The following is a 12,850-nucleotide window of genomic DNA, read 5'->3' as shown; positions in this document are numbered from 1 at the left end:
GCCTCTCTCTCTCTTCCTGTTATCCTAGTTGGGGTTCTCCAGAGAAACAGAACCAATAGGAAAGTTCAACAGACAAGTAGATGATGATGATAGATAGATAGATAGATAGATAGATAGATAGATAGATAGATAGATGATAGATGATAAATAGATAAACAGATGAAGATGTATCAATTGATAAAGAGAGAAACATTACAAAGTATTGGCCTATATGACTATGGATGTCACCTCCCGGCCATCTGCAAGCTGGAGATCCAGGAAAGCCAAGTAGTACGGTTCCAGGCCCTGAGAACCTGGGAGCCATGGTATAGATTCCAGTCCGAGTCCGATGGCCCAAGAACCAGCAGTAACGAAGAAGACTGACATCCTAGCTCAGTAGTCCGACAGAGAAAGCAAATTCAACTTTCCTCTGCCTTTTTCATATCCAACCTTCAACGGACTGAATGATGCCCAATCACATTGGGGAGGACAATGTGCTTTCTCAGCCCAGAAATGCACATGCTAACCTCCCCTGGAAACACCCTAATGGACACATGCAGAAATCATGTTTAACCAGGTATCTGACATCCCTTCGCCCAGTTAGACCAACACATAAGATTAACCTTCACATCCATGTTCCCACAGCACTTTACTCATGAGACTACCAGAGACTTCCTCAGAAAATATCAAGAGTCTCTAGGTCCAGCCCCAACTTAGATTCCCTGGCCTTCACTGAGAAAGTGAGAGCAGGCTCTGTATGGGGTAGAGGGCATCTTCTCAGAAGAGGCTGGGGTTGTCCTGGAAGCCTTTGAATAAAAGAGGTCATTTTTCCAAGAGTTGTCCATGTGTGTGCCAAGCCAAACAGAAAAGACAAAGGCTCAGCCTGGGAGGAAGAAGCAGCTGAAAATTTCAAGACTGCATTGTTTATCGGACAACAGGGAGAGAATGAAGTGCAGAAACTATAGAGGCCCAGAGAGATCAGTATGAAGACAATAGGCAGAGTGCAACCAGTGGCAATAGGCAACACGGTGAGGCCAGGCCGCTTCCTAAATGGATCACTTTGGTTTGGGCAATCGCAATTTTTGTGAGGCCATAGAGAGTCCATAGAGAATATTTTATTTATCTTCGAATTCACTTCTTCTTCACTCCTAGCACATGGTACATAAGTGCTTACCAATTAATAAATCCACAAGTAAATTACTGACCTCAAAATGGTCATTTAGACAAATTAAAAAAAAAAAAAGCAAGTGCTGCTTTGTAAAACATTTTCATCAAAATGCCTGGTAAAACATTACTTCTTGGTGGCTATGATGCACATTTTGCCCATCCATATGAGCTCTATTCCTTTCCTTTTTCTTCTTCCACAAGGCTACAGGAGCATATATGTATCAGCTAGCATTTGCTGCATAACAAACCACCCCCAGACTTGGTGTCTGTACAAGTTTCCTTTTGCTGCTCTAACAAATTATCACAAATTTAATGGCATAAAACACCGCAGATTTATTCTCTTACAGTTCTGGAAGTCAGAAATGCAAAATGAGTCTCACAAGGTTAAAATACAGGTGTCAGCAGGTCTGGTTCCTTCTGGACGCTCCAGGGGAGAATCCATTCCTTGCCTTTTTAAGCTTCTAGAAGCTTCTGGTATTCCTCAGCTTGTGGCTACATCACTCCAGTCCCTGTTTCTGTCACATCTCTTTCCCTTCTGTCTGAACTTCCTGTGTTCCTCTTATAAGGACCCTGTGAATTCATTGTGCCCACCTGGATAATCCAGGATAATTTCCCTGTCTCAAGATCCTTAAATTAATCACACTTACAAAGACCCTTTCTCCTTTATGTAAAGTGACATATAGGATCCTCATAGGTTCTGGGGACTAAGATGTGGACATCTTTTGCAGGGAGATGGGGACAAGTAATACATTATTCAGCCTATGTGGTAGTTTAGAACAATAGCTATGTGCTCAGTGTTGGAGCAAGCTCAGCTGGACATTTATCTCACCCCAGCTGAGCTCCTTTACGGTCTGTAGTCTGCTGCTGGGTCAGCTGGGGCCTGAGTGGCCCAGGGTGGCCTGAGCTGGGACCACTCATCTCTGCTATGGTGGCTTCTTACCCTCCAGCAGGCCAGGATGGGCTTGTTTACATGGGTTCTGAGAGAGGGCAGAAGCATGCAAGGCTTCTTGAGGCTTCATCTCAGAAAGCAAGTCACAAGATCTGTTCAGCTTCCAGAGGAAAGGAAATGGGTGGAGCTGCAAGGTCAAGATCATATTGCTAAGGACATGGACACAGGGAGGGGTGAGGAATTGCGGCAAAATCTTTAATTCACTGCATATTTATTGATCACGATCCCCAAAGGACATTAACCTCCTGTGCATTCTCCACAGCACCTGGTACATGCAGGGTAGCTTTCCCTCCAAGTCCAAGGCAGCCGGCCAGGTCTGAGGCACCTCACACAACTGATACCAAAGATGCATCTTCCACAGCGACACCTCATGGCAGGAGGAAGAAGTGGCAGCGGGCTCTGGGCACTTGGGTGTGGAATGAAGACTGACCTCCTCCCTCTTTTGTCTGTAAGCACCAGGGCAGTTCAAGGAAAACTTCCAGCCTTTAAGACTTTAAGGCAAACAGGGACAATGAATACGTAGTGGCTGAAAAATAAATGGCAAGTCCACATTTGCTTCCAGCTTGTCTGAGCAGGTCATCCTGGCTATGCGCACACCTCACATCTGCTTCCTCCACTGCACACCTTTCTTTCCTGGTAACTTTTTACTTAGATAGAATTTCAAACTTAAAGAAAAGTTGCAAGAATAGTACAAGGAACTCCTCTTTTTTTTTATCCAGGTTCACCAGTTTCACATATTGCCCCATTCACTTAATCAATCTCTCTTGCTGTTTTTTCTTAAGTATTTGAGATTAAGTAGGAGAAATTGTCCTTTGATTCACCACAAAGTTCAGTGTGTCACTCGTAAGAACAAGGACATCTTTATTCCTATGAAGTTATTGTCAAAATCAGGACATTTTACACTGATACAATCTTATTATCTAACGCACAGTCTGTATTCAAATTCCATCAATTGTCCCTATAATGTCTTCCATATATTTCTTTAAGTCCTTAATGACTACATACTTAAATTCAGTTTGACAGAATATTGTAAGAAATTGAATAACAAGTCAAATATGTCCACATTTGTCACCTAGCCAAGCAGATAAGCATTGACTTTGCCACATTATGTAGTCAGTTGAAAGAGCCATGGGAGTTCAGTGATGATTCCAGACAACTGACCTGGAGGTTAGGTCAAAGAAAAAGATAGTGAACTACTAAACTTTTCTGCATGCCCGAAATGTCCCTCACAAAGGTCTCCCAGGCAACAGGTAAACTTAAGAGAGATACTGTTCCAGAAAAATTCTGCCCATCCATAGCAACCATGAGCAAGAACGGAGACAAGGGTACACCACTCCAAGAGCACAGGCCTCGTGTGTCACTGCCAATATTTGTTTTGAAAAAAAAAAAAAAAAACTTTCCAGCACTGTTCTGCTTCTGCTGGGAGAAAGGCAGCAGAGGCAAAGGTGAAGGAGTGGACAGGCTGTGCTTCCAGGACACCTCAGGAGCACCGGAGTGGGTTTCCACCTGGGCCAGGAAACATGTTTGTTCTGGCTTTACTGCCCACAGCAAATCTTATTATTTCCCTTATGGATATGAAGTCATTGTTCAAAATAAAAAAGGGGATGAGTGGGGAGGTCCATATTTGGCCAGGATGATGCTGATAGCAGGTTATATCACCTCTCCCATGACATCCCATCCAACATAAAGGGAAATTCCACGCACAAAATTGATCCCCCAAGGGTAATGCATACAGAGTGCAGACTGAAATGATACCAACTCAATGGGAAAACCTGTCAGGCCCAGGGAGTCCTTGTTGCTCAATGTCTTATCTGTCTTCCTTCCTACAGATTCCTGAGCCAAGATATTCTAATAGAAATCCACACTTAAGGAGATGCTGGTTGTAACATCCAGAGTACAGATTGTGACAAACGGTGGACAGTTGATAGATTTTGGGACCATAGCACCACTTATGTGCCCAATTTCTTCAGAGTCCCACTGGATTATGATCACATGTGAGAGACACTGCATCTCCAGGGTCTGACATATAGTATAGGTGCTCAGTAAGTATTTGTTGACTAATCTCAGAAAAGAAAAAAAAAAAAGAATACATTTGAGCCATGTACTTCTGATATCTTCAATTAAAAAGTAGTAATTTGCCTTAGGAGTTTATAATTACTCCTGTAAGAATTGGATTTAGCCATCTGTTTGATTATTAAACTTTGGTTTAATGAGGTATATAATAGGAATGCACTGAGCAGTTGCAAAAGAGAGGTATGCATAGTAACTCCTTCTGGGAGATCCAGGATACAGTGTTGTGGTTTAAAGAGCAACGTTGGCCTGTTTGCCATACCCAGATTATATACTTTCAACAAGTTTGAGTATGTATTTGTCACGGTTCTCCAGAGATAGAGAGATTTACTGTATGGGATTGGCTCATATTGTTATGGAGACTAGCAAGTGTCAAGACCTTCAGGTGAGTCAACAAGTTTGAGACCCGAGAAGAGCCAATGTTTCAATTTCAGGCCAATGGTAGGGAAATGTTACTACCTCAGTTTGAAGACTCTCAGGCAGAAGAATTTCTCATACATTGGAAGGGTCAAGCCTTTTTGTTCTATTCAGGCTTTTAACTGCTTAGATGAGGTCCTAAATTATGGAGGACCATCTGCTTAACTCAATCTGTGGATTTGAATATTAATCTCATCCAAGAATACCCTTATGGAAACAATCAAAATCATGTTTGACCAAGTATCTGGGCACCCCATGGCCCAGTGAAATTGACACATAAAATTAACCATCACAGAGTAGAACAAAATATTTTTGCTTAATCAAAACCAACCAGTGATCAAATATTTAATGATTACCTACATGTGGCCAACACGTTGTATACCAGTAGCAGTTTTCTTCACCACAGGTTGCTTATAAACTTAGTTGAGAATTTAATATTTAAATGACATATTGTGGGTTTCCTGAATGGGATTTGGTTTATAATTCGGGCTAATGAGGAATTTCCTGGGGTTGAGAGGGCTCTTTCTCCTTTTTTTCCTTACAAGTACACTGCACCAACTTTTGGTTCTATGCCAAGACTGAACCCATGATATTTCACAACTTGTATAAGAACCCCGATGAGCATTTTTGGGAGATGACTGCCTTGTAACTCCTACTTTTGGAAAATGACTGCCTTGTAACTCCTCATGTATTCTTTACTAACTTGCTCAGGCCCCAGGGTCCCCTGCATCAATTAGCAGAGATTTCCATTGGCTACAACACCATATAAACCAGTCTTTGGGGATCCCTGGGTGGCTCAGCGGATTAGTGCCTGCCTTTGGCCCCGGGGGTGTGATCCTGGAGTCCCAGGACCGAGGCCCATGTTGGGCTCCCTGCATGGAGCCTGCTTCTCCCTCTGCCTATGTCTCTGCCTCTCTCTCTCTCTGTGTCTCTCATGAATGAATAAATAAAATCTTTAAAAATAAATAAATAAATAAATAAATAAATAAATAAATAAATAAACAAACCAGTCTTTGCTGAAAAGGGTCAGTAGAGACACAAGAGCAGAGTGTGGTGTTTCTGAGCTTGAGGGTCAGCCCTGCCTCCCCCAGCAGCTTCCAGATGTCCCTATACACCTGACCAGCCTCCCAAAACAGGAAGCTAGGTAGCTGAGGGGTGGCCACCTCAGGAAGTTATCTCGTAACACTGGGCAGAAGATAGATGGTCATATTTCAAAGCCTAGGCTGGGCTGGATCTTTGGGAAGAAGCTAACACACAACCCAAGGAGATGAGAAATACCTATAGTATCCACTCATCTATGCCCTCTACCCCAGAGAGTCCTTGCCCTGCCCAAGGAGGAGCAAGCATAGACAAGGATTTAAAAATCTTGTTCACACACTTAGAAGCAAATCAAGTCCTGTAAGGTGGGTAGTGTCCATCCATTACCCACTCAAAAAAAGGAGAAACTGCAGCTTTGGGAATGTGGATTTGTGGGTAGTGTCCATCCATTACCCACTCAAAAAAAGGAGAAACTGCAGCTTTGGGAATGTGGATTTGTGCACAGACACTCAGCTGTGGGGCAATTCCAGAATTCCAGCGCACTGCTATCTGCCATCAAAACCCCCTGAGATGGGGATCCCTGAGTGGTGCAGCGGTTTGGCACCTGCCTTTGGCCCAGGGCGCGATCCTGGAGACCCGGGATCGAATCCCACGTCGGGCTCCCGGTACATGGAGCCTGCTTCTCCCTCTGCCTGTGTCTCTGCCTCTCTCTCTCTCTCTCTCTCTCTCTCTCTCTCTCTGTGACTATCACAAATAAATAAAAATTAAAAAAAAAAAAAAAACAAAAAAACCCTGAGCTTATGCCACCCTGTCTCCTCCACACCACACTGAGCTCTACACCTAGAACACTGCCTGGAACCAGGGAGAAAACTTACCTCCTTCATATTTTCCAAATAAATGTGTAGGTCAAAAAAAATATGTAGGTCAATAAGGTGACCTATGGGATCTATTCTGCTAGGAGCCAATAACTAACTAGTTAGTCCTGGTAATGGTTTCTTTAGATCCCTGCCACACCCTCAGGAAGCCAGTCGTCCTGGGTGAGTCAGAAGACAGTAGTAGCACAGCAGGCAGAAGCCAAGTTCTTGGCTCAGGCTGGTTGGGCAAAGCCAAATTTCTGCTTCAATTAATTTTCTTCTAAAGATAAACCTTATTTACCCCCTAAATCAGAGGTGTTCATTGTGAGCAAATAGGCTGTGCAGGTGAAATCAGGAGCCATTGTGTTGGCACATCAAGCCTTGATTTACACCTGCTCCTGTGGTCAGTCTTGGCCAGTGAGCCAGTGAGCCCAGGCCAGCACAACCCCTTTCAGAGCTTCTGGAAGAGTGCCAGCTTGTCATTTAAGCCTATGTGAGTCAAGTATTCCTTTGCTTGTGGTGTTAAGCATTCTAACTGACACATTTTTCCATCCTTGGACTTCCTTTTTTTGTTTCTTTCTTTCCTATTTTAAGGCATCACCTAGTACCTCCTAGCATCTGGACAGATGAAAATGCAATCATTCCTTTATCAAACACAACTCCTGACCCTGTCTTGCCCCCAATTTTAAAAAAAGAAATGAATAAATGCCCCAAACCAGGTTCAAATCAAATATTTATACATCAAATCCAATTTTATTAATGCAGTTAAAAGATGAAAATGTTCAAGTCATATCATGGAGCTTTAGTTGAATTTCTGATCTTGTTGGAGAGGGATCCTGACATATAATCCTATCCTCTCATCTATCATCTAGAACATTTTATTTCTTGCATTTATTCTTTCTACTCCCCTCATCCTTCAAAAGGTTTGTGACAGTTTGCATCACACACATGTACACTTCCATACACACACACACACGCACACACATCAAAATGGTGAAATATACAAAAATTAAAAATTAATCAGGTTACTCTTCCCAGCAACCCCCTAAAAAAGTGCAGACTATCAGAACAATGGAAAATGGAAACACAGTTATGTTGGCCATTAAGAATCCTCAATTGCACTATCATATTAATTGTTAATATGATATTTTAAAACACAAACATAAAAAAAATAAAAAAAAATAAAACACAAACATAATCTTAATACCATACAAACAAGATTTGGAGAAGTGGTAGGGAATTATGCATCTTCATACAGAATTGATGGGAGTAGAAATCTGAAAGACAGCTTTGAGGAGTAAACTGATGAGATTTGGCAGTGTTGAAAATCAGGCTTGCCCCCATAACTCAGCCATTGAAATTCTAGATCATCTAGACATCAATTTCTTAGAATGTGTGCACAAGTAGATAAGCACATAGTGTGCGTGGGGGGGGGGGTGTTAAAGCACTATTTGCAACAGGTGAAAACTGAAATGACCTACACAATGTATCAATAATAAAATGGATAAATTGTGACATATCCATATAGAAGGCTACTTTATAGTGAACAAAATCAACATGCAAGCTATATATTTTCAGCAAAGATAAATATGAAAAAAAAAACAACCAAGTGGTGCTAAGAGGAAGGGACATGGGAGGCTAGGGCTTAGTGAGGACAGAGTTCTAGTTGGGGAAGATAAAAAGCTCTGGAGATGGTTGGTGGAGATAGTTTCACAATAAGGTGAATGTAGTTAATGCTAATGAGCTATACACTAATAAATGGCTATGTTTTACATATTTTACTGTATTATGTTTTGTGTATTTTACCGCAATAAAAAAAATCACAAAAGGTCATTTGTTAAATAATTTGATGTACTCTTCTGTTTGTTTGAAATATTTTATAAGTACATACAGACAGAAAGAAAGACATAGAAAAGAGCATTAAAATAACACTGCTGATCCCACATAATCCTACAAATATCCTTTGGGTAAACAAACATCTTCCAAAGTACAGATTGCTGCGTTTTGCAGCATTCACGCACTCATGCAGATAAGCTCTCTACCGCTGCTTCTTTCTAAGAGCCAGGAAAGGACTGATTGGTGCAGGAAGTGGATAACAGAAGATGGGTTTGTGAGGGGTCAGGTGGCACGGAATAGCCAGTCAACCCGGTGTTCAAGAGGAGCATGAGGGCCCGTGGCGGAGGGAAAGGGGATGAGCCCAGCCAGCCCTTCTCCATTCTTACCTGGCCAGTCCTGGGGGTTGTCCTCATCAGAACTGGGAGGCAGCTGGCATATCTTCCTTCACAGCCCAGCACTCATGTAACTCAGGGCCATCAGACACACACTCGGTTCACTGACCACCAAAGGACTCATCTGATTCTTCTTGACTCTGGGCCTTTCATGAGGAAAATCTCTAAAAATGATACCATGTTGAATTCAAGATGTGCATGACCATCTCACTTGTAGGAAAAAGCCTCCCTGACTTATGCTTTGTCCAAACCATTCCTTGGAAGCTCCAGGTAAATGTGTACAGTGGGGTGCAGAGGGCAGAGAGGAGACATTACCAGGCTACCAGGTCTAGAATCTCCAGGCTTAGAGCTGCTGACATCATTCCAGGCACCACTAGTCTCATGCATTCCCCCCAAGCTTCACCTCAGTGCCTTAACTTGAAGACTTGCTTTCATACCTGGCTGCAGAAAGGAAGCATCTGGGTGACCACAGAAGTTCCTTCCTAGGGAAACAGGCACAGGAGGCTGTCCTGCACCCTTCCTGATCTTCAGGGTTGACCTGATATCCTTGCTGGGCAGTTTATAGTTTAAACCAGGGTGGGCAAACTTCTTCTGTAAAGAGCAGATATTAAATACATCAGGTTTTGCAAGCCATTCAGTCTCTGTTGCAACTAGTCAACTGCTGTGGCTTTGCAAACTTAGGCAAAATATAAGCAAATGGATGTTGCTGTGTTCCAATACAACTTTATTTATGGAAAACAGAACTTTGAATCTTCTATAATATTTGCATTGCATGTAATATTAATCATTTGATTTTTTTTCCCAACCAGAAAAAAATGGTGGCTGGCCAGATTTGTTCCAAGAGTCATAGCTTACCAACTGCTGATCTAAACACCCAGTTAGTTCATTGAAACTGAAACCACAACATGCCATCACAAGGGCCATGAACATGTGGGAGCAGCTCTGCAAGGAGGAAGGAAGAAAGTATACAGGAAACAAATATAGACTTTCTTGTTAGAAACCATCTACCCCTCCATGGGCAGGTTAATTCGTTCTCTCCCCCAAGCTGAGCAACTAAGCTGAAACATCACACTCAGCCACTGCAGTGACCAACATGGATGCCTCTCCTCTACATCCTTCCCACGATCCTTGAGGCAGTTACTGTCATACCACTGTTCTGAGGAAGAACCTGGGGCACAGAATACAATAAGGACCTTGCCCAGGACCATACAGATGGGATGGATCGACCCAGCATCGGGCATGGGAGGTCTGGTCTTAGCCTCTGTGCTGTCCTCCCTTCCATGGAGACAATCTGCAGGACTCTTGCTTAAGGACATGTTGATGCCATTCTGCTTCCACCCAGAGTCTCAGAAGGTCCATCCTTTCTTCCCTCCAGGGTATTTCTCCACCCCTCCTCCATATCCGTAGGTTTCTCTTTTCTATCTCTAATGCACACAGTAGAAGACTTAGAAGTCTATGTCCCACTGGTACATAAGCAGAAGTTGCTGGTCCACTGTCCCTAAGTGACCACATGTCACACACATGCACACACACACACACATACACATGCATGTGCACATGTCTACCTCTCTTCCCCTCTGGGCTGGGATTGCATTCCATCATGGACCTGTGTCTGTGTGTATATTGTGTGTCTGTGTGTGCTTCTATGTGTGTGCCTGTGTTTTTACATCTCTGTCTGTGTGTATATCTGTGTGTGTATCTGTGTCTCTCTGTGTTTGTATCTGTATACGTTATCTTTGTGCATATTTGTGTATCTGTGCGCATGTGTATATCTGTATTGTGTATCTGTGTGTCTGTATTTGTGTATATCTGTGTATGTGCCTATATATATGCCTGTGTGTGTAGCTGTGTGTGTCTATGTATATCTGTGTGTCTATGTGTGTCTGTATGCGTATCTGCATATGTATCTGTGTCTGTTTCTTTGTGTATGTCTGTGTCTATGCCTGTGTGTGTGTTTGTGTATATCTATGTGTGTAGCTGCAGGTGTATCTGTCTGTCTGTGTGTATATCTGTATGTATGTGTGGATGTATGAGTGTGCCTGTGTGTATCCGTATACGTGTCTGTGGGTGCACCTGTGTGTGTCCACGCACAGCTCTGGACATCCCTCAGGACTGAGCTCTGGCTGCCCACATGAGAACGTGCAGGATAACACTTGCCTTCCTGCTCGCTCAATACCTCCCCTCCCCATTCCCATGCCTGTGCTTCCGGGCAGCACCTCCAGGATAAAGCCCTTACTTTAACCCAAACACCCACCTGGAGGACAGAGCCTATATATGCCTGGCTCACACCTGTCCCATGGTGCTTAGCTCAGGGATCAGCACTGAGACTGTCCCATGGAGGGAGGGCAGAAACTGAGTTGTCCGAACATTGGAGGTCTCAGGTCCACCCCACAGGACACTGCCTCCGACCTGTGGTTTGCAGAAGAATCTGACTTTGTGATCTTTCTCTCCCTGGTCACAAGTGGCTGGGTGTGCATCAGAACACCTAACACAAGCGGTCGTGTGTTTGGGGACCCATACACACCCATAATTTAGTCACAGCATTTTCCCCAATTTGCTTTAATACTTATGAAAAAGGATTTCTCTCTCTAGTTTTCATTTCAAAGGTTTTATTTTCTTAGCTGCTGAAACCACCAGGATTTTCAGTGAGGGTCTGCACTTTTCCAGGTGCAGAATGATACCCAAGGACCCACTGAATAGGAATATCACACACTGGCTCAGACTCCTGGAATGTAGGTCTGATTTTCAGTCAATCTCTTTGATGCTGGAAACCAAAGCATATGTCTTGCTAGAGCACCAGGATTTCTGACCCAATCTTCCTGCATGAAGCCCGGGAGGACTCAGGAGTCCGGGCCTGCTTTCAGAAGTCACAGCACTTCTTAGAATTTAGGTTAAGACCCCAAAATAATATGTTCCTTCATTATTGCTTTAGTGGTGGTTTCTGATCTCTGGGAAAGCTGGTCTGAAGACCTGTGCTTCATCCAGCCTCAGCCGGTTAAGCAAGAGCAAGGGTTCCTCAGTTACCCACCTCTCAGGGAGCATGAGCACAACACCTGTCTGGGGAGCTGGGGATGCTCACTGAGGACGCATATCTCACAGAAGTGGAGCCTGCTTAGAATCACAGCCAGGTCCAGGGTTCTCGCTCTGGACTAGGGCCCTTAGTTTCCTTTGGGTGGCTAAAGTTCCTCCTAAACCTTCAGCCAGACCTTGAGAAAATGACATATTCATCTTGGGAAACATTTCCTTCTTGCCACAGTTTGTGAATCATCAAGTGACTTTTACTCATTTGTCGGGTTCTCCTTTGTTCAGTCACTGTCTGAGAGGCTTCTGCACACAGAACCCCTAAGTCTCCTGCAGCAAATCCAGGAGGAGGCACAAGTGAGTGAGTAAGGCACGTGACCACGGCCCACACGGAGCCTCCAGGGTGGGCATGGCCTATCACAGGCTGCATTTGCCTGTGTCCACCCTGGAGTAACACATGCTGGCTTTGCTGTAGGTAAGACCCCACCAAGCCACGTGGAAAGTATCAAACAAATAGAGCTGGGCAGAATATGAAGGAAGTTCATGTGACACACAAGCACATGGTCCCCACCCACACCCCAGGCTCATGGTGAAGGAATAAGAGGGATGCTCTGACCTCAGAAAAACCAGAGCATCTCCAGACAAGGATGCTGGGTCTGGATACTCCACAGGCACCTAGAATGCCCCTCTGTCATGTCTGGCTCCTCCCTGCCCTTCCCTATGAACCTATGGACCAGGCCATGAGGTCTGCCCACAGCCCTGCCACAGCCAAGACTCACGATGCTCTGAAATCAACCCAGGGTGCTCGCGGTCCCTGGGTGATGCTGTCCTTTAAAAATATATACTACCAAAATAATTTATGTTTTTGTAGAAAAACTAGAAAATAAGGGAAACAAAACCAAAAAAAGTTTATAATTATCTATGATCCCACTTGAAACCACTGATGTTTTGATGGTTTTCTTTCCTGTCTTTCTTTCTGGTGTGTAAATGTATTATACATGTACACATACATAGAATTCTTTAACAGACATAAATTCATTCTGTCATCTACTTTTCCTACCTAGCAATTCACTTTGCAAAATCAGTACCTGAGAGGTGCCTGCGTGGCTCAGTAGGTTGAGGTCTGC

General features: G+C 43.7%; 1 long non-coding RNA gene across 1 annotated transcript; it reads right to left on the bottom strand.

The window, feature by feature from the left end:
• Positions 1-2,262: 2,262 nt before the first annotated feature.
• Positions 2,263-9,287, bottom strand: LOC111092188. Its single transcript, XR_005377336.1, has 3 exons — positions 9,140-9,287; positions 8,697-8,866; positions 2,263-3,256 (listed from the first exon to the last, which is right to left on the bottom strand). It is a non-coding gene; the product is annotated as an uncharacterized LOC111092188 (long non-coding RNA).
• Positions 9,288-12,850: the final 3,563 nt, after the last annotated feature.

The sequence above is a fragment of the Canis lupus genome, chromosome 24 (assembly GCF_011100685.1).
Source record: "Canis lupus familiaris isolate Mischka breed German Shepherd chromosome 24, alternate assembly UU_Cfam_GSD_1.0, whole genome shotgun sequence".
NCBI classification, from domain to species: Eukaryota; Metazoa; Chordata; class Mammalia; order Carnivora; family Canidae; genus Canis; species Canis lupus.
The sequence above is the reverse complement of the archived record's forward strand: the minus strand, read 5'-3'. Positions and strand labels throughout refer to the sequence as shown.